This window comes from Pleuronectes platessa, chromosome 18 (genome assembly GCF_947347685.1).
Source record: "Pleuronectes platessa chromosome 18, fPlePla1.1, whole genome shotgun sequence".
Taxonomy (NCBI): domain Eukaryota; kingdom Metazoa; phylum Chordata; class Actinopteri; order Pleuronectiformes; family Pleuronectidae; genus Pleuronectes; species Pleuronectes platessa.
Genome location: NC_070643.1, coordinates 4390243 through 4413355, shown reverse-complemented (window position 1 = coordinate 4413355; position 23113 = coordinate 4390243).

Below are 23113 nucleotides of genomic sequence, written 5' to 3'. Positions count from 1 at the left end.
TGATTCCTAGAACACAAATCCGGTACCTCTGGGCACACCCTACAGACAGCAAGGGTAACGATGTGAACGAATGAGGTGAGCCAGGAACTCTGACTACTTGTTAAAAGCCTGAACAAGATGACACACACACACACACACACACACACACACACACACGTAGCAGATCATTAGTCTAAACACATCATCAGTCAAAATCATCAGTTTTAAAATCTAAAACTGTCTACAATCAAAATATCTAAACATCAGCAGTTGCTTAAAAAACTGTATATCCTTATTAAAGAATGAATGAGCAGCAGTGAGCAGTCGACTGACATCGTGTTTAAACCTCTCTCCACTGATAAAACACAGCTGATAACATTCAGAACGAGGGAAAACAACAAACAGCGGTTTTGTAAATGAAAACAGATGCACCAGTTTGTGTTGATGTGAGAGAAACAGATGTGAAAAGCACAGCAGCTCTCCAAACCATCCCCAGCATTAAACACACTAGGGACAAACTCTCCCAAAATCTCATCGAGAACAAAATTCGATTCAATTCAATTTTATTCGTATAGCGACAAATCATAATATACATTATTTTGATGGCACTTTACATAGAAGGTCAAGACCATACAAATGATTGAGAAAAACAACAGTTCCCACAATGAGCAACACTTTGGCGACTGTGCAGAGAAAAAAATCCCTTTAACTGGAAGAAACCAGAGCCAGACTCAAAGTGTAAACACAACCTCTGAATCTGCATTAGATGGTTGACAAATCTTCAATTGTTAAAACGTGTGTGATGTATTTTACTCTGGATGTACCATCGATAACACAGCAGCCACTTACGGGCAGAAAAATAAACACTTTAAATTCCCTTTGAAATATGTAGCTGGAAAATATCCATTAAAACCACACTTGTAGTTGCAGTCTGTGGTTGTCTGTGAGTGTGGGGCAGCTGAAGTACAGTGAATATGTTCAAACCAGTGCTCTTGTGAGGGAGTGATGGACCCTGGGATAAAGGACATCCTCAATGTCTCGTTGTGTGAACCTTTGATACAAATCATATGTTACTGTGTGTTTTCCCTGACACCTTACTTAACCTTCCATATGCAGCACAAATAAGCAGTATATAAACACTTAATGCATGGTTAATAACACTATAATTTTGTCATGTTTTAATGTATAATATCATAGGTCATAAATTCTTTCTCCTCTATGTTCAGAATAGTAAATGGAACTAAAAAGTCAAAGTGTAAGAAATTATTTTGTTTTAAGCGGGTTTCTGTCATTTCAGGTAGTTCTTATCCTGGATGTTTGTACAAGTGTTCATTTGCTGGTAAGTTTGGATGTAATTTCTTATTTTATACTCTAAAAATGTGATGAGTATCATGATTGACATTTGGAACTGCAGCTTGTAAGTAGCGATGGTTGTAAGCTCCACTATGGCCACCAGAAATAGTTCTGTTCTCTTTTTGTGCACAGTATGTGACTACTTGCCATAGCCTGCTGGTCAAGAGAGGTTTCCCATAGTACTACTATATGGCGTACAGGTAAGAGGATTTCGTGATTCAAAATGTGTTATTTGGGTGTGTGAACGTGTTTTCAGCAGTTTTGATCTAGATAGAGCTATATGTATTTTCATATATTTTGCAGTTTATCATATCTTATAGCTAAATCAGCAAGCTATTAAATGGGTGCTAAAGCACTGCTAAAAGGGAGCTCACTCCACATGCAAAGTGTGTTTTAAGAAGCGTTTCTTACATCTGTCATTGACTCGTCTCAGGGAACTCGTGCTTTCATATTACTATATGTACTAATTCACACAGACAGAGCCATCTTGGGACCCTCTGGGTTGATTTAAAACCAAGCGAACTTTCTTTTTTCCTGTGATATGCTTACTTATGCACAATCTCCACAGAGAACTGCTTAAAAGAATGTGTTTAATTTGACAGTAATGTACATTTTCTTTGATTTTGAAACTTGCAATGACTGTTGCCACACCTTGATTTGTCTTCAAAATATATTTGATAAAACACATTACATGAATGTATTATGTATACAATTGAGTTAAATTAATAAATTCTCCACTTATTAATTATATAAAGTACACAAATCTGCTCACCAGGTCTTTTTAACTTTTAAAAAGTATATCAAGTTAAAACTTTTCAATCAATATCAGTAATTGTCATGATTAATGTCAGATTATTATTTCATTTCATTTTAAAGGATGATTTTTGCTACCGAGTGAAGGTGGTGGTTTTAAATTATTCTTTGTGTTTACACAGTGCATAAGCTGTATATTGAAATATGTTGAACATTTCTTATATTGCTATTAATGAAAACAATATCGCCCCACCCCTACTATACCCCACTTCCCTTCCGCCTGAGTGAGTTAAGATGAACTCGTCTTAATTTATCTTATATTTTTTAGTAGATTGAATAAAATAAAGACAAATGGCTGATTGACATGTGTAACTTAAAGGGATAGTTCTCCCAAAAATGAAATGTCACTCATTATCTACTCACCACTATGCCAATCGAGGGATGGGTGAAGTGTTGGGGGTACTTTACAGATTTGCAGCCAAATCCAAGACAATTGAAGTAAACGGCGACCTCTTCTTCAAATGTAAGAAATCAGAAAAAAATCCTAAAAAGCCTCCATAAGGCTCCTACGGTGTCATCCAAGAGTCCATAAAGCCCGGCATTCAAATTCAACTTGAAGCGGCGTCATCTCGTTGTTCTTATGTTTTATGCATTAATGTCCGCTGTAATCTTCCTCATAGTTACTCGATGCTCAGCAGTTCTCGCGATAGCTACAAACTTTGCAGGTCTTTAACATATCAACTATATAATCCACGAGGAAAGAGAAAAAAGGCATAATATCTCTCATTTCAATAAGCTGAATGTGTTAAAATGTAGAAATGTAAAAACATTATTTTTTCATCTTAAAAGAAGTTTTGCTGTATTTTTCATCTATTCAGTAAAAAGTAAACAACACTTGAATGATCTGTTTAGCCTTTTCAGTTGCCAGATCTTCCCTGTTAAAACATGGCCGTTTTAAAGGGTATACTAATTAAATTAATTCTATGCATCAAATTATGATTAAAGAGTAATCAAATGCATCTGCATTGTTCCAGGTAGGATTCCAAAATGCTATAATAAGACACAATTTAGATTTATGACTCATTTGAACCTTTAATTGACCAGTCTTTAATTACAAACATTAAACGTTGCTGACAGGTACTGCTGACTTACTGTAATAACAGGCTCATTGTATTATCTTCTTAGCTGTGAAACAGTCAGGACAGAGAGTTTTCAAATGTAACTGCTACTGACCCATTTTAAAACACTACTTTTTGTGATGGTTCAGAAATCCTGCTTCGATAGACAAAAGTTGCCACAGTCAGACAATGGTTGGAAGTAGATGCCTCATTACACTGGAATCCCTGAACTGAATGCTGAACAGATTTAATACATTGCATTTATTCTGTGTCCTTTAAAGTTGTGTAGTGTAGTTTGTCATTTTAGGCAGCTCTTACCACAGTGTTAAATTGTTAATTTAGGTTGGTAGGGCTGCATGGGCCATATGGAATTATTTATTTATCACAATCATTTTTTTTATATCAATCAATCAGCGCATATGCACTGAGGCACATTACTCTACACAGGTCAACAAGTGACACTGCTCCTTTGTTTTTTGATCATAACAAATAGAACTGATCTTTAAAACTAATGCTGAATTATAATTCATATTTCGGGATAAACTGGGCATTGCTTCTTCTGCAACAATGAAGTTAAAACCCAGCTTTGCATCATAATCTGCGGGAAGAAATTATGTCCGCACAGGAGGGTGTGAGTGTGTGTGTGTCATCTCGTGTCTGTCCCTCTTCACACACAAACTGATAACCACAAGTATTTAGTTATTTATAAATTATGTCGGATCATAACTTCAGATCATTCTGGTCACTTTAATCCTGATGTCCTGTCTGTTCGCGTAACGTTTTGTGTTGAGTAGCAGTTTTAAATATGTGTCTCATCAACATGAAAGCAAATCAAAGATACACAAAGTAAACATCAGTCCTGTACATTTCCTACTAACTTGTGATCAGTGTTGGTGTTTATTGTTAAAGTGTAGAGGGAGTGCAGGTCAGAGGAGTGAAGAAAAGCCGACTCTGACAGAGACTCTGACACATACATGTCGACTGGACCGTCTGATCCTGAAGCAGCTGTGGTTATAATTAATCCAGCGGGGGGTGGAAACCGCTAAAACAATGAACGTAGCGGAAAAGATTAGTCGATTATGTTCTGTCACTACATCGATGGAGAGGAGCCAAAACATTAGCATGTGTGCTCGTATTCCTGCTTCACGCTGTGCTGTGCTGTGCATCAACTTGTAACTCAATTCCATCCACTTGAGTGGTTCGGGGCCGCGCCAATCTCATTATCATTGGCTGTTGCTGTTGTGTGTCAAAACATGGATGGAATGAGTTCTATCGACCATGTCTTAAATTTGATAGAGAGGAAAAGTTTTTTCGGGATAATTATCGCTATCATTTTATTGCCCAGGTTTTAATTATGTATTTGACGCTTTAAAAAACCTGGTGAAGCATTAGGATTGACAGCTGAAACTGACCCAGGATTGGCCAATGTGTTAGCACTAGCAGGACCACGATAAGGAGGCGCCATGCCCCGATCACTGCTGAGCAGTCTTGTGCTCCAGATGTACATGATGACAGTGTTTGTATTGGGTATATTTTGTTGAGAGAAGTAGAGATGCAATGTTTTGCTCTACAGGCAGCCTACCATTCTCTAGCAAATTATATATCAGCATCATACAAATGCTTGTATAAACTTAGCATGAGTTTATGTGATAGATCAGGTGGACCCAGATTACAGAGGCCAGAAAAATAACAAAAGTGTCCTTTTTCACAAGGCAAAAAACAACACTACAAAAGAACAATATACAAGAGCAAAACAGGATTCTTAAAAACGATGATCAAAAACTCACATGTAAGGAAACATTAGGGGGACAGGAAACAGCAGAAAAAGATGACGAAGAACTGACAAAGACAAAGGGAAGCACTGACACGTGTATGTAAGGGAAGCAGGATGATTGAGCACAGGGGAAACACATGAGGAAGAGGTGCAGACAATCACAGGAGCGGGGAAACAGGACACCGACAGGAAGGTAGGCCAGAGACACACAAGGAACATAATTTCAAAATAAAAAAGGAAGTGGTCAATAAACTAAAGAGTCCATAAGACAGAACCAAAATAGTCTTTCATACTAACAAGTTCAGAGCCACAATGGCAGAATTGTGACAGAAATTATATCACGGTTTTATGTGGAGTCAGAGCTTAAGGGACAGATGCCCCAAAGTTGACAGCTGGCTTAAACAGCTGTCTGGAGTGGGACACTGCACTGCTGCAGCTACAGGCTGCCGCACTGACCAGGTTGGTCATCATACACCCACACATCTGCACCATAGCTGTAAATGTTATTACGGGTCAGAGCAAACTTTGAGGCCACACTTGAGCTGCACTGACTCATAAAACCAATGTCAGCCAGATGGCTCTGCTATAACGTTTCCGAGGCACTTGGAGAACAGAAACATCCTGTTGTAACGACTATAAATATATGGCTGGTCTTCTATAACTGCAAACATAACAACCTGACTTTCAGCTGTATTTACTAGAGCAGTGATTTTCAACCAGTGTGCCGCGGCACACTAGTGTGCCATGAGAGATCGTCAGGTGTGCCGTGGGAAATGATCTAATATCTAGTGTTGCACCGAAGTATCGGCCGAACATCGGTAGCGGCAGATATATGCCTTGTTTACCGACATCAGCACATCGGTAATAAACTTGACTTTCACCGATATCATTGGTATTTGTGGTTAAATAGGGTGACCAGATTTGAGTTTGTAAAAAAGAGGACACTTTGTCGCGGGGGGGGGGGGGGGGGGGGGGAGGGGGGTTGGCGTGGGGAGGTGTAGTGTATAGCATGCCGCACCATGACCATTTAAATGCATACAAATGTCACAAATGAAATGACAAAAATGACTATATGAACATCTATTTATTGAACTTTAACAAAATTGCAAAGTGCAAATGTAAATCAAATCTTTTTTGTGGCATTTAAATGTGTCAATAATGATAACAAATACAATATTCCAAATAATAAATTACTATGGCCACATATTAAAATAAGAAAATTAAGACACTTTTCAGTCCTCCTCATGTGGTTGGCCATATTTCTCTGAAGACTGAATCTTACCCAGGAGTTGGCGATTGCCTATCAAATAGGTATGAAAGTCCTTGCAGGTCATGTTTTTGAAATTGTACTGGGTGCACAGAATCCCCTTCAGCACAGACAACCGATTCCTCTCCTTGGTCCATTGGGCTTGCATCAGTGAAAAAATTCGCTCGACATTTGCATTGTGAGCAGGTATTGCAAAAAAAAACTGTGCAATCTTGAGCAGCTCTGAATAAAAATCTACACTTTTGGATTTTTCCAAGAATTTGGTCCACCTCTGGTGTGCTTGAAGTTCACTGAATTCTTCATCGCTGTTACTTCTCTCAATGAATCTCTTAAGATTGGTGACCTGATCGAAGCACTTTGCATCATCAATTGCCACCCCCTTTTCAGCTAGGTGCCTGATACAGCCCTCAACATCATTCCAGTCAGGTATCTCACTCAGATCCATCCACATGAAAGTGGAGAACTCCTCCATGGGCGCCATCCATCTCTCTAAGTAACCAAGACACGCACTGTACAGGCCCTGTACTTCAGCACTGAAATGGTCACACCTTTGACCAAATCCATTCTTTTGCTTTTGTGCCAGCATGCCCTTGACTTTAAGAGGCATGAAGTTGTTTGTCTTCCGTTCATGAAGCATGGTGTGGACCTTGTCAAGAATTTTTTTAACTTCCACAACTGAATTGTTCTCCCTCTCCATCTCCTGAATGTGCGTCTGAAATATACACATGAGAGAAATGCATTTGCCATAGGTAAATCTCGCTGAACTCATCTTCAAAAAACTTTTTGAGCAGCATGGGTGGTTTTTCCTGAGACAAAAAGAAGGCTTTCAAGGCTGGATACATCTGCAGCAATCTCTCGATACCTGGGAATAATGAAAGCCACCGTGTCTTGCTGTGAGAGAGGAGAGTTCTGTACTCCACATCAGCAAACTCACAGTACTCCTTCAGGTTCCCTGTGCGCACAGTATAGATATGAAAATGTTGATACATTTTAAATATGATGTTCTCAATGTCAACATCCAGTGTGTCTGCTCCATGGTGAACACAATTGTTGAGAATGTGTGCTGGACAGCCCACACCAATTAAAGATTGGTTCTGCAAGGACTTTTTTCAGGACGCCGGATTCCCCCAAAGTTGGTATTGCAGTTGTCTCCTGTAAATGCAATACATTTCGAAAATATCCCTTTCTTCTCCAGTGTTTCTCGGATGTATTCTGTAATGGTGTCAGCTGATTCATTTGGGGTGCTTTTAATTTCAATTAATTTACTTTGCAGACCACCATTCTTCCAATCAAAATATTGAATGAGCAGAGGGAATATTTTCTCAGCTCCATGATTGCTGCCATCAGTAGACACGCCACAGTACGGGATTTCTTCAAGTGCTTTCAGAGCAACTTCGACAGAATGTGGGGCTATCACGGCATTAACAATGGCTTCTGTCTTGGTGCGAGCACTTGAGATTTTTTGAGCTGTCACCGAATCTGGGAAAATCTTTCTTAGCAAACCAGATGTGCAGTCCATTGATCTGTAGCTGTTGTGATGCTTTATTGTGTGAAAAGCGAGGGTACCCTCTGCAGCCGTAAACTAAGTGTTTTACTCACAAAAAAGTCTGTCACTATACTCGACGAGCTCTCTCCTCTTGCTGCAGTTTTGTGTTTTGCAGAGTGTACGTGAGCTTCCAAATCGCTGCCACCTTTATTTGCCACTGACACGTAAGTGCCTGCTCTGCATGTCATGCACTCAGCTTCCGAAGCATCACAGCCGAGGCGAAAGCATGGGTATTTTTTTTTTTAGTTCGTCCGTGAACTTACATTTACGTTTAGGCATGGCTGCAGATGTAATGTGCTGTTGTAAACAGCGCACGGAGTGGAAGCGGCAAGGTGCTCAATGTTGCCGGATTGGAAATGGCAAAGTAACGTTCCAAAGGCTCAAAATAGTCGTATTTGGAGGATAATTATCATGGCTCTGGCAACCCTGAGATCAGTCGCCCAATGACAGACTCTCGCTACAGTCAGCTCGCGCAAGAAGGTGGAACGTAAGGGTGGTACCATTTCCAGAACTTGGAAGGCCGAAATAACTAGTAGGCTATGTGAAAGACCCAGAAACACAAATATGCGACGAGGCAAAATACCGGACGTTTTTGGAATCGTCCGGTGATGGCCTGGTCGCCTGTCACTCAAAGTGCAGTCAGCCAATCAGAGGAGGGGCTCAAGAGGCAGGCGAAAACACCCCGTTCTGTCTGCAGATCCAGAGAGGGGCAGAAGAGACGACATGGAAATACAAATTGTAGTATTTTTTTCCGACTTTAAACCACTGATATATCATCTTAGGGGTACCAATACCTCAAATTAAATCCCAGAAAGGTGGAAAATATGGGCCCTTTAATGGGAATAAACATCAACTTTCCAAACACTCATTAAACGATGTGATGTCAACCCATGTGTTTGTATGTTCTATAACAATGACTGGGGCTCTGATGTTGTGAGGCCATCAAACGTTGGGTAATTTCTTACACCAAAGCGAGTGTTTGACATCCTCAAACATATCCTAGTTGAAATTTGGATGAGACCTGTCAGGGTTTACGACACAGCTAGATGGAGTCTTTGGTTTTCCCCATTGGCTGAAACTTACTTCAGTAGCCTGACTGATGAGCGCAAACCTGACAATTGTATGACCTAATGCAAGTCTTTATTTACTGATCATGTTATTTTAAGCCATATTATTAATCATTTATAAAACATTGACACGTATAGTGCATTTAAATCTATTAGTCACATTATAATTGTGTATCCCATATTCACAATTTGTCTCATAGGGCTTAACCCAGTGTAACATCCTCGGTCCTTAACCCTCAACAAGAGTAAGGACATTTTTTTATAATAACTGGGTGGGGGGGGGGGGGGGGGGTAAACAGAAGTGCAATAGATACCGATTGTGACTAAGAAAATCAGCAAAATAACAGCATTTACAACATTAATTCGAAGATACTTTTTGTAACATAGTGGAAAGTGTCTATGTTTAAAGTAATTGTAAATTAGAAAATGTCTGCGCAGCAATGACAAATGAATTGAGGAGTTGTCAGTAATGGTAGAGTATGTGAGAAGCGTATTGCATGTCAAACGGTCTTGTAATCATCGTCAATGATTATCTGCCACAATCAGATGCCTCCATAATCCGCAATCCATCGTCATGATCCAACACCACCGTCATGATCCACCATCAGCTGCCACCACGATCAGGATCCACCACCATTATCTACGATCAGCTGCCGACAGCTGAGTTGTAACCAAGTTTTAAATTTGCAGTTATTAATGTTTTTGTTGAATTGTACTGGACAAGGATTACAAACCATATTTATTGACTGACATTCTTCAATTAACACTCTCCAGCACAGATATCCCTCTATCAGCCGACTCGGTTCAATCAGAGATGGACATTTAAAATATGTATTTCAATTACTTTCCAATATTTCTAATTTGTGTTAGACATAGCTAAAATAAAATCGGATTGTAATATATAACATGATAATTTAGAGCCCAGTTATTTTGTATTTTTGAAATACTTTCTCCATGACTGTGTAAAAAGAACTATTACATGCCTGTACTGTGTGTTTAATGGGTGTTTAATTTGAGACAATAGTGCAAGTTTATCTTGTTCACAGTGCATGTGTACAGCTGTTTATCCAATTCTGCAAGGCCTCAGGGTCAGGTGACCGGCCCGAACATTCTTTTCAACTTTTACTTACAGTTGCAGTTTATGAACTTTTAGCATTGATTCACCCGCTGCTGAGAGTTATGGATTTAGTTTGACTCGCAGCTGAAGTTTTTCTGGACTCTTGCCTCAAGTTTGTTGGTTTCCTGTTTGCTGTGTATCCATTAGAATGTGAGTATGATTCAATATGTTGTGTAAATTATAAAAGAGCAACTATTACATTGAACCTGCTTCTATGCTGTATCCTGGGGAAGGGTTTATATGGGGATACTAAGTTGTAGCTTAACCTTAGCAAAGACAAGGTCACTGGTGACGGGAGAGTTCAAGGAAGCTGTAAATTTATAATTTCTTTATATTTGACAGGTAAACAATTTATACTTTTATGATAAAATTGGTAATAACTACTGTGAACACAAAACTCGATGGTGGCTGATTAATTCAGGTTGTGAAATTCAGATCAAATCAGTTTGGCTGACCATTGCAGTATGGTTTGGGTGAGAGTAAGAGTTAAAATCAGGCAACAGGTATGTTATGTAAGATTAGAAAGTACTTCAGGTCAGGGCTGGAGAATGATGTCATCTTATTTTGTTAGCCTCAGTGACCATGTTTCACAAAAGCATGATAACATTTTTGGCATTCCACAGGGTTCCATTCTTGGTCCATTACTACTCTGCTTTTAAATAATACCACGGGGAAAAATGATCCCTTGTGTGTTTAGTCTCTGTGCTCCCAGTCCTCTGTGTCAGTTATAACACTCAGTTTGCGTTATGCTCAGATCTTTCATGATGTTTCTGTTCCCAGTGTTTTTTTACCTTAGTTGCAGTTACCATTTTTTTCCTGTGTAGATGGACTCTCCATCCATCCAGAGCTATGCTGTTAGCCTCTCCCAGTGTTACTAGTAGAATCTCTTTTCTCTCTCTAAAGTTCAAATGGAACATAGTTTGTCTCTCTCCTCCTAGGATTTACACACTAGCCACAACACACTCCTGCTACACCACAGCCACCCACCACTCACTCTTACCTGCCCACCCCTTTCTCCGTCAACAATCTGTCCGAATTAGCTCACTTAAACCTTACCTGTCTCTAGGTCCACTATAAGATACTAAAATGTAATGGTTTGATGTAATGGTGTAATTAATATTTTGTTATTTTTTTATATATTTAATTCGGATATGTCGTTTTATTGAATCTGCATTCAAATGCCATGTCGATGTGTGGGCAACGATGTGGCACAAATGGAGCTCTCAACATTTAAATCATTTCTTGAAGTGGATCGTAATGGACCATGGTAGCCTGCTGTCTAAAAAATCACACACATTAGACAAGTGTTTTTTGCTGAGACCCATCGTCTCAGCAAATAATCTCCAGCTGACAAAGTCCTGCCTGGTCCTCTTCCCAGTTTACTTTGGTTGTATCAAAATCTTTGTCATTGGAAGGTGAAAAATCAGACCTGGGACATGCATGCTGCTAAGTGAAATGATTATATGGATAATGTGCAATAGCTAGAAGAAAAAGGAGAACAAGAGGATAAATTATCCAACACGTGACGCCTGATAAATTCATGTAATTCTCTTTAAAAAAGTGCAGCCAAGATGGGAAGAGGTATCGTTGAACTTGTTTTTGAAAATTACTCAAGTTTAGGGTAATTTTATTTTATTGGGAACAGTGATTGAAGATATATGATTTAAAAAAAGAGCTTGTGTTAGCATTTAATAGTTCACAGATAAAGTGGATATAAAAAGTCTACACACACCTTTTGATGTAAACAAATGAGACAAAGATAAATCCTGTCCGGACTTTTTCCCCCTTTAATGTGACCTATAACGTGAACAATTCAATTGAAAAACAAACAAATCTATTGTCAAGAGGAAGATGAGCGACACCAGACCCAACAATGCAGACGAGCTGAAGGCCACTATCAAAGCAGCCTGGGCTTCTATGACACCTCAACAGTGCCACAGGCTGATCGCCCACATGCCACACCGCATTGATGTAGTAATTCATGCAAAAGGAGCCCCGACCAAGTATTGAGTGCATATATATATGAACATACTTTTCAGTAGGCTGACATTTCTGTATTAAAAATCCTTTGTTTTATTGGTCTTGTTATATTCAAATTTTCTGAATTTGGGGTTTTCATTAACTGTAAGCCATAATCATCAAATTAAAAGAAATTTGGGCTACGTTGTAGTACTGACGGGCCCGAGCACACACATTTTGAAGCCTGTTGCGGTTAGTGGAGAGAGCGATCAACGAACAAGAGTACGTCTCTGTATTGCATGCATTTTTCGCACTGCGGCAATGATTAACGCTTCACTTCCTGCGTCTGTCATGCACCGCTGGACCACGCTCACTAATCAGGCATTACAGCCACCAGCCCATCAAGTTAGACCCCAAAGTGAAAACTTTATCTAAATCAAATTTAGTTTTAAAATGACGCTTACCTCCTTTTGGCAGAAGGTGGTGCTATCGCTATCACTAAACTCCACTAATAGATCTGTTCAGGTCAAAAACACTCTTTTCTCTCTTCAGATCGTATAAATCTTTCATCTTTGCATCAAGACATCAAAGGATTCTAACATCACTGACACTGTGACATTAAAGCAAACTGACAACAAATAATTATTTGCTTAATGAATCCTTTGAAGTGTTCTTTTATATATACAGCTCATTTGAGCTGTATATTGTAAAGCAGCCAACAGCAGTTCATTAAAGTTTAAGACGTGTCACTTCCTGTAGCCAGCAGGTGGCGCTGTAATGATGAGTTAATATTGATATGGATCTGATCAGGGCGGGACTGTGAATGTGTGAATGAGGCTTGAGGCTGAAAGAACAATTCACAGAGGAGTTATAATAAAACCCTCTTTTTTGGCGAATCATCAAAATGTTACGCCACGCCGCGGTCACACCGTATGATTAAATCATATATACCGAGGTAGATTATAGCTCCATCACGTTGAGATGACATTCACAGAACTTGAAGTTGATCTAATGAAAGCCCAAGGACAAGTTCATCAGACTTATTTGTTTGTCATGAGAAGACAAATTGTCACGCCCATTCCTTAAAACCATATAAATACCTTCAGGGAGTGGCTGTTGTTACACAAATGTATTTTGAGGGAGACTGAAGCATGAACAATGAAGACCAATTTCGTGTTTAACGGCGAATTGATGAACTTTGACACCACGCCACTAATATGGCGTTTGACGAAAGCCACAGTAATCTTATGGCATTATCAATGTCTTGGGAAACTTTTGACACAGTTTGACATGGTTGCAGTCAGTGATGAGGAGGAATACTTCCAAGTGTAAGATATTCCAAAAGCAAGACATTTCCTATTGCCACCAGGGGGGCGCTGTGATTTTAATTCTCAATTTCTGTGTAGATGTCATTAAGCTGGGACTCTTGTCTTACATATCTGGTTTGGAGTCGATTGCACCATGAATGTCTGAGATACAGAACCTCGTGTTTCGATGGCATGTAATCAAACTTTTAAGCCAGGCCACGATCACACCGTGTGATGAAAACTCGAAATTCAAGGTAGTTTATATCTTCATCTTGTTGTGATGACACTCATGTCTATATGAAGTTGATCTGATGAAAACCATGGGACAAGTACGTCAAAGAAATAAATTGAAAATCTCCAAAATTGCCACTAGCTTCAAAATGGCGGGCTTCCTGTTGCGTTTTTCTCCATTGCACGTCTAGCCCTTTTTTTTGTGTAGTCATGATACACCTGGGCTACGATTTTTGTGAAGCCTTTTCCTTAGATTGCGCTGTTGAGCCATTTTGCCAAGCCCTTTTCAAATTACTCCAGTATACAATTACTTTTTGGGGTTTTGAATTTCCTGCAAACTTTGGTAAGAATTTGAGCATATCTAGGCCCTGAAAAAAAACAAGAGGGAAATACAAATCCTTTGAAATACAATAGGGCCTCCCACCGTAGGTGCTCGGGCCGTAATAAACGCTTGAAACATTTCACTCTGTGTGTAATGAATCTATATAATATATGTTTATCTTTCTGATTTGAAATATCGAAATAAATGAACTTTTCCATGATATTCTAATTTATTGAGATGCACCTGTAGCTCATTTCTACATATCTTCTCCCAGTCCAACCCCACAGTATGAATTTAATTAAACCAAGAGTTTTCCCGCTGAGGAACACAATATGTTGATCTGCAGGATGCTGTCAGAGTCATTTGGAACCCGTTGCTATACTCAGGAAAACTGCACAGATACAGTTGACAGCACACTTTTGCTTCTATAATGAAATGATGATGTTGCATGATGGGAATGGGAAACTACTGCAAGAAAAGGTTTGGCAAAAGTCTTGGTGGGTAGCGCGAAGGTAATCCTCCAAATATTATTTTAGGGACATTGTAACCATAGATCTTTTAAATGAGGAAATTAGAAATACAGTTTATTTTACGATACTTCTATAATGTACAATGTTGTCTATATGCTAAATTACTTTGTGGCCTAATTCAAATTTGCCTTTCCTCCCATAAATATAGAATTGTATGTCTTATAACCTATCTGTTTTGAATAAGAGCTTAAAGCAGCATTTGCTGATAAGTTTAAACTGTACCCTGAATTTCCATATCTCTTGGATAGTATATCTTGCCTATTGGACAATTGGGATAGAAGTTATTGAACAATTTAGTTATACAGCACATTTGCAGGTTTTAGGTATTTTGTGGTTATAATTGTATTCATGCCATCTCTGGGGCGTCCCATTTTCATCCATTATGTTTGGTATGATTTTACAGGTACTTTGTAGTAAAAAGTGAAAAGGTTATGAATAAGATAAATCACCCACCACTACAGATGCAATGATGAATTTATTGCAATACTTTTGTAATGGGTTTTCTCCTAGCGGATGTGATCAGGCTTTTGCAAAGTCCGACATGAATTTAACAGAGCAGCTGATTTAAAATTCTCTATGGATGAACAAAAGCATATAATTGCAGCTCGGGCTGCAATTGAGTGTAAAAATTGTGGTTTGTCCAAGTGGTACATTTTTATTTCCCCTGAACACGGAACCTCAAACCTTCCTTAGCTCTGTGAACACAGCTCCAGCTGTGTGCAACCTATGATTAGAGGTCATTAAATAACAGTGGAGGTGATTTGGACTGGAGGTGGCCTGACTGCAAAGTACAAGTGACATCTATTGCCAGAGAAAATGTAAAGATGTGAAGAAAGAACCCCCCCCCCCACAATGTGCAATCATTACACATGGTTTCGACTCCGTGAAAAACATGTTCATGGCACCGGAAAGGACCCTGAGCGCCACAGCATTAACTGACAGCCTCACAAAGTGACCTCTGATTTTTAAGAAGTGTCCACATGCATGGCCTTGATTGCACCTGCACTACATGAGCTGTGTTCAGATGTGAACACCAGAGAATGTCCACCTAATTGTGTCTGGACTTTTTCTGGAATTTGTCTTTCACACATGAAAAATGTGGCGGGAGACTCTCAGCTCCGACGTATTCACAGTACCACAAATTTACAGAGTGTTAAGGTGAGGTGTGGCGCAGTAGGCATAGGCAGGACATAAAGCAAATAAATTCCACTGTGGAGATTGCATTTGTTTAAAGGTCTCTTGACATCTTCATCTGTGTCTTTTAGATGTATTGCATGGCATTTCAGTGCAGAAATATTTGTATACTCTGTCACAATCTTCACTCTCATTCCTGGATTCTCTGCTTGATTCTCACATGGGCTCATTAGGACATTATCCGGAGTTCCTACAAGGGGGCTGGCAGGAGAAATGCATTCTCGCATACAGTCCCTTAGCCAAATGTCAGGAGATTTTCCAGAGCTCAGAGCATGTCTGAATGCAGCTATGTTGCAGGCAGGTGTATTGTGATTGGAAGATAAAGAATGAGCTTGAGTCAGAATCTGTCAGAAATCTGTTTTTTCAGATTTTAACCTAATGCAAACATAATATTGCTGCTGTGAACCTAAATTTTGTCTTAAATTGTTTGATAGTTTGCTTTTTAACTGGTTCCTTATTGTTTGCCTACAATTTGTAGTCATAAAAATTTCCCAAAATTAGCAGTGTATACTCAGCAGTCAGCTTTAACCCAATATGTTGCTTTGTAGAAATGGGCATTGACTTTCACTTCTTTACGCATTACTCAACAAGCCAAACTGATCAAAGACACAGTAACATTATGCAACCTCGTGAACATACACATACTGTACACCGAGTTCCCTTCACATCTGATAAAGGGAAGACAGATAATGGAACTTTGAGCACACATTGAATGTACACAGTGAAAGTACTTCATACACTGTGATGATAAGAAAAGTGTTTATATAGTCTCACACGTCCTATAAACAGAATTTGACCTGTTGTTGTTACTTATATAATTTGCTCAGGCTGGAAACCTGCTAACTGCTGCTCCCAGATAAGTTACCGCTGATGGAGTTGCTTCTCTCTGTTGAAGGTTAGAGCATTTATTTTGCCACTTGGAGCTATAATTACACATGTTCTCCTACAGCATTTGTATAAGTAGCTACACCAAAAAATATGCGCCTAAAATGAAAAATAAGGTGCACGCACCTCAAGAGGTGAAAAAATGATATATATATAATCATGCAATCTATGAAAATCAGTTCCTGTTAACCAAAGTGGAAACACCACAGGAAGAAGCTATGTCATCCATTAAATTCAATGTTAAACAGGCAGTGCTGTATATGCATAGGTGTGTATGCAGTACTCTGATGCTGGTACATGTGCAGCCATGACAACACATACTTAACACCACTCTTTGTTGGCAGCCTGGTTCCTTAAATGTTCCTAAAGTAAGAGCACTATCTCAGAATGCAAATGATGTGCTGAGTGCTTAAAAAGTGGGAGGAATGCTTCACGGCCATTACAGGATTATGTATAGGCGATCTGGAGCAGGCAGCAGGTCTCATTTATATGAAACCTCCAACCTTCAACTACCCAAGACAAGGTGCTGAACAGTGACTGAAGTTTGGACAAAAATCTAACTTTTACATTGCACTTAATGAAATGCTTTGACCTGTGAGCTGTATATATAAAACGTAATATTCATTGAGAATGCAGGACACCAGTGTCTTATTGAATAATTCAAAAAATGTCTGTCACCATCTAGGGACAAAAGATAAAAATTAGCTCTCTTGCTAACTTCGGTGTATTTAAATGTCTATTACTTTGCCCTATCAAATTAACCACTGAATCAATAAATAATTTATTTTTAAATTGTGTTACAATTTACATAAAGCTTTATGTTCTATTTCCAAGCAAACTCAATGTCTTTACTCATTCTTATTTATATACTGATATTGTTGGTCATTTTACTTCAAGGGGGGGATTAATGACAAGGGAAAGTATACAATCTTCTATGTATAAGCTCCATGTTCTGGTTCATTGTCATGTCCACATGTATTGCTTGGAAGCCTACAGGATAGCAACATGTCCTTCCACAAGGACTTCAGTGGAGAGTCAAACAGAAAGAACCAATGCCACACTGCCTTAAGGGGAAAAGAGAGATCTCTTAAAAAACAATGTGCACAAATTAAGTTGCCAGATGAAATATCTAATGCCTTTGTAAAGCTCTGGCAAACAGTTGCCTCTTTACACGTCCACAGGTCGCAAAATTAGAGTTGTGTTTCTGGTGAATATACAATCAATACCTACTCCACTTTTAACTGGTCTTCATCAACTCAGAGCATGTAACAGCTAAAGAGCTGACTGTGTCCTGATGCTGGCCAGGTTGCATTTTGGGATTTTCAGAGTTGACCTGCAACACATGGAATGGATACACTGTAACCCTGCACCTGCTAAGGTGAATGGAGGAAGTTGGAGCCAGGGTCTGCACAGTAGTGATTAGGGGATGGAGCAGCATTAGCAATGTTATACCTTTGTTTTAATAGCATCAAATTACTAATTAAACCAAACTTGCCAAACATGAGTGTAAGAGGCACCACCTAAAATGAGCCAAACATCTTTGAAAAAATCTATTTGATGTGTACTTTACTTTTTAGTTTGGTCCATGTCCAATCCACCAACATGGAGGAGGTGTGATTCAGGACGTACGGTGTCATCAAGCTATCAGGGGGTGATCAAAATGCTGTGACTTCACATTTTGGGAGCTGAAATGTCATCCATCTTTAAATACAGTCTATGGTGGCAAGTCAAAGGTGGGCGGGCCTTTGGTGTGGGGCTGCATTGTTAAAAGATCAAAAATATGGTGAAAACGTCTATTAAATGATATTTTGTGTGGCTCTTCAGGCAAGCAGGTTGCTCATATATACTGGGATCTAATAATTAATGGATTTGCAGTGCGATATGTGCGTGCCAAAAGCCCAAAAGGTTTTTCTTCACCTTAATTATGTTCAGCAGAAATCTGTGATGATGCTTTGCTAAGCCCCTAACCTGAACATTGGCGGTTCACTAATACTATAATACAAGTTTTGTGTGGAAAGATTAAAAGTTTAAAAGACTGAGAGGACTTTCTTCTCAAATACGTAAAAAATAATCCAGGTGCACTTCTGTGGCCCCCTGTCATTTTATGGAAACTTGCTGGCTAACGGTGTGCTGAAGGTTTTGATAATGGACAATTTGTCCTGAATCTAGCTGCAGTAGTGGAGCCGTGAGACCTTTACTGATAGTCACCTTAATAGTGTGGGAATTATTGTCATTTGAAGATTAAAATGCTTCACCTTTACTTTTACCACCACAGGTGCGTTGGGACTATAAGTCTTGTGGCTCGAATTTTATCAAATTTCATGGAGCAAGCAAAAAGTTGGAAAATAATAAAATTGAAATAATAAATCAGAGTAACAGCAGCACAGTTTCAGGCCTCTGGGCTTGAACTAAAATAAATTATGCTTCTGAAAATGACATTAGCTGACCTCCTACACTGATATAACAGTAATCCCATCCTCACCAGGCTTAGGTGTTAATACCTTCCACTGCCTGAGAAATACTGTTATAGCCTATAACTTGTAATGAGACCCATTATCTGGAGAATGTGTAACCAACACGAAAGCTGATGAGATATTGTGTTAAGGATAACTCAGGCATTACTATAAAATGAGGCTAATATTGACACTGAAGCCACACCATCAGCATCCAATTGTGAGGAGCAGATGCAGGCTGAGGCAGCACGGATTAGATTCCGGTGTCACCGAGACAACACTGCACCGTTCTACCAGAAAACAGAGCCACTACACGCAATCTTAAATTCACCATCTCTTCCTTTGAAGCTGCTTGATCAGTCACTGTTTTCTTCAGCCAGGGCAGTAGTGTAACATCTGTGTTAATAACATATCTCACTCACTGCAGCTTATCTCCTTAAAAACGGTCCAGAGCACAGGCTCCTGTTTCATACGGTTATTTTATTTTTAAACATCTCTCCAAATGCCTTTACTGCCTGGGAAGTCTAACAGACCACTGCTGCTGTCCGGGGACATGCAAACATTGTATGATTTTTTCAAATATAACAAATATTTGCTATCCTTATGTCTATTTCTACCATATTTATCCATCTGATATTTTACTTTTTATAGATTGTTTTACTTTAGATAGCTTTTATATCTACTTAGGAAACCATACCATTAAAAATTACATTCGTGGGCTGGGTGCAATTACGTTCTCGCACTCTGCACTTGTCTTGTGTGTATGAAAATAAAGTGAATCTTGCGTGCCGAAGGTCAAGATGATCTTGCATGTATAGACAAAGACCACAGGTCAGTAGCTGCTTTAGTTCCATGAAAACAGGTTACAAAATGGGGTACAACTTAAAAAACACAACCAAAACTGACTGAAATTATGTTTTAAGAAGGATGAATTGGACTCAAGCCGATGTGAACGAACAAACACATTCCTGCCAAGTGTTCTTTGGTGACTGGCCGGTTCTGACGGGTACATACTGTATGTTTCTGGCCTGTCCCACACATGAGATGACCAACATGACAGAACTGTCGCAGTATCTTTGAATGGTCATATTTCTATGACACAAGACCACTGACCTACCTTTGTAGCCTCTACAAAGCAACGAACGCAGAATGAAATGATGCACTCAACACATACACAGTCCCTATGCTGCAAATAATCTGCTCGGGCGGGAGCCTAAGGGTGGTGGCGTCATCTTGTGAGAGCTGGAGCCTTTGCAGGTGTTGGTGGTGTTATAACCCTACTAATCCGGCCTGAGGCTCCGCCCCTCTGTGCTACGCTGTTGCCTGTTTTACACTTTTGTTTAACCCTTGTATGTTGTTCGGGACTGTGGGACCCGTTTTCAATGTTTGCTAAAAGAAAAATGATGCGATAAATATTTTTTTTAACCTGAGACTCATTGGCCTTGGCTCATTTTCTGTGATGAACATATGAAAGAACATATTTTCAGTGACTGTACACTGTACAACCCCCCCCCCCCCCCTACACATTTGTATTACATATGGGGTGCTCTGAAAAGAGCCTTCAGCTCTTGCAGTCTTTACTCCTGTTTGAATAGCATTGGTTTCAGTATCCAGCTGTCGAAAGAAATGGTTGAGCCTTTGTGGAAAATTTAACTTTTTTTTCTCTGTATTTCTGTCTTCAGTAGCAGACAACAGACTCAGAGCCAGTGGCAGGGTAGCAGAGTCGGGGAAATGGACTTTACACATTGTTGTTTGGGGAGTTCTCATTGGATTTGTTGACAGTAGACTAGAGGGCCATTCAGACAGTGCATATCTCTGCCAAGGCTAACTGCCCATCTCGCCATGTGAAAGACAAAGAAAAATAATTCCCTTTATTCTCTCCAAAATGTAGTGGATTCTCCCCTCATCATGCCACTACCAAATTTGATGGAATTTTTCCGAGTAGTTTTGAGTAATGCTAGCCTGACGTAGTCATACTCATAATTCTAGTCAGAACATGAGTCTGATACCTTTCCATTGGGCTGTGATTATGGGGCGTGTTTCAACCGAACCAGTAAAAAAAGTATGTGACGTATGTTAAGCGACGCACGCTGGAAGAAGTAGAAGATCAGTAAAAACGATTTTTTCCGGTGTTGTAAGCATTTTTAATAGAAACGGTAACGCCTGGTTCCCCCCGGACGCTGAAGCACCGGGCAGCGCTAATAATATCACCCGTTGATCCAGTAGTATAAAAGCATATACTTACTTGTTGCTCCAACATTAAGCAACAGCGTCCCCACATTTGTCTTTTATGGTGTTGTCTTTATACAACATGTTCCGAGGATCATACAACTCACTGCACTTCTCCACTTCAATTGTTAATTTAATGTCATCCACGTTGAAGAACTTCTCTGCTGTTTGCTCCGTTAAATGTCGGGTGTCGAGGGTAAATTACGTATTCTCCACTCAAGACTATGTTGAAAGTACGTAGCCCCCCCCCCCCCCCCCCCCTCTCTCTTTTTATTTTTATGACTGCTTGTGTGTCTGTTTAATAATGTCATTGGTAAAATTGGTAAAATTTAAACTCCAGGACAACAGAAGGGGAATTCAAAGTATGGGATGCATATTTGATAATTTATATCATATTAAATATGTCATCAATATCGTTTAAAATCATTTTTCAGTGTGTTTCCTGGCGCGATACGCTCGTGTCAAGCGGAAAAAATAGACTCGACGCCGAAACGATCGCTGCACGGCGCGAGGCAGCCTTGGCGCAGCGCTTCAGCCTTCGGTGTGACCCGCACAAAGGTTTAACATGGGAGTGGATGGGAGCCAGCTGTTATTTAAAGGCTTGGTGCTGCGCTTATGCGTCGCTTTGGCTTTTTGCAGCTATCAGCCAGAAAACAAACGTCAATTAAAATAATAAAATTCTTTCACATAAGGTTAATGTTCTTCTGAATTGAGAACACACTCAGCATTCAAAGTGGAAAAATACTCTGACATATAGAGTAGTCACAATCACACGGAGCATAAAAAAAACTCTTAACTTTACTCCTCTGAGAAGCGAATACCTAAATAAATCTAGTTGCATCTAGTGGAGATATTGCAGATTGCAAACAATTGAATATGTTTTAGCTTCTCGTTTCCAAGCATGTGGCCTTCAGGCCGTCTGATTAATCACTCAACCACTTATTCCATTATGAATGACAATGCAGACAGGTCACAGATGTTCCAACATCAACTCTCATTGTAATGTATCGACACTTACACATGACTGGTACGATAATGAAATGGAAAATTAGAGGTAAATTAGCTTTTCATTGAATGTTTTTCATTCATTTTTTTAAATGATATTCTGTTATGTTTATTTATTTAGTTAATGAGTCATTTGTAGCTTCATGAAATATTGTGAAAAGAGACAAGATATGCTATTGTTATGTTAAGTAAAATGTATACGTAGATTATATATATAACCAGTGCTCCCCTATCCAGCCTCTGCAGGTATTACTAATTGATCAGCAGATGTCATCTCTCAATCAGGCTATACTTATCAAGTGGAGATTAACTAATCTAGATGGAAATACTTCTTTTTGACTATCTATCACATATTTACAACATTGATTAGAAGAAACAGTTTGTATAAGAAAAATGGCTGATAGAGAGAGCAGCAATGACAAATTAATTGAGGTAGAGTATTTAAGTAGACACATTTTATATCAACCAGTCTTGTCGTAACTCTTTCAGTAACCAGAGGTGTCAAGTAATAAGGTACAAATTCTTCGTTACCTTACTTAAAGGGGACATAGTATGAAAATTCCACTTTTGTAGTGCTTCTATACGTTAATTTGGGTATCTGGCATCTCTCCCAACCCAAAAACTCTGGGAAAAAAAACAACTCACGCGGCTTGTTTTGGTTCCTCTATGTCAGAAACGATACGCTTGAGTGCGTCCAATTGGATTACGACCGATAAATACGTCATTGACGAACCATGCCCATGTACGGAGTCTCGCTACATGGCCTTTTTGCGCTACGGACCGGTTGGATGTCAGACAATATTTTCACGGACCGGCCTTTAAGGTGTGGCTACGGAACCTCACTACGGAGGCCCTCTGGTACCACCTCCGGTGACATCGGAAGATAATTTTTTAATTTAACGAACAACGAATTTTTAATAAGCGGCCTCAAATTAATTATTGCGTGGTAAGTCATCAGCCAGACGGAGACGGACGGATACCGAAGCTCCATTACGCACACGCTGCACTTCTGTGCGCTTTGGAG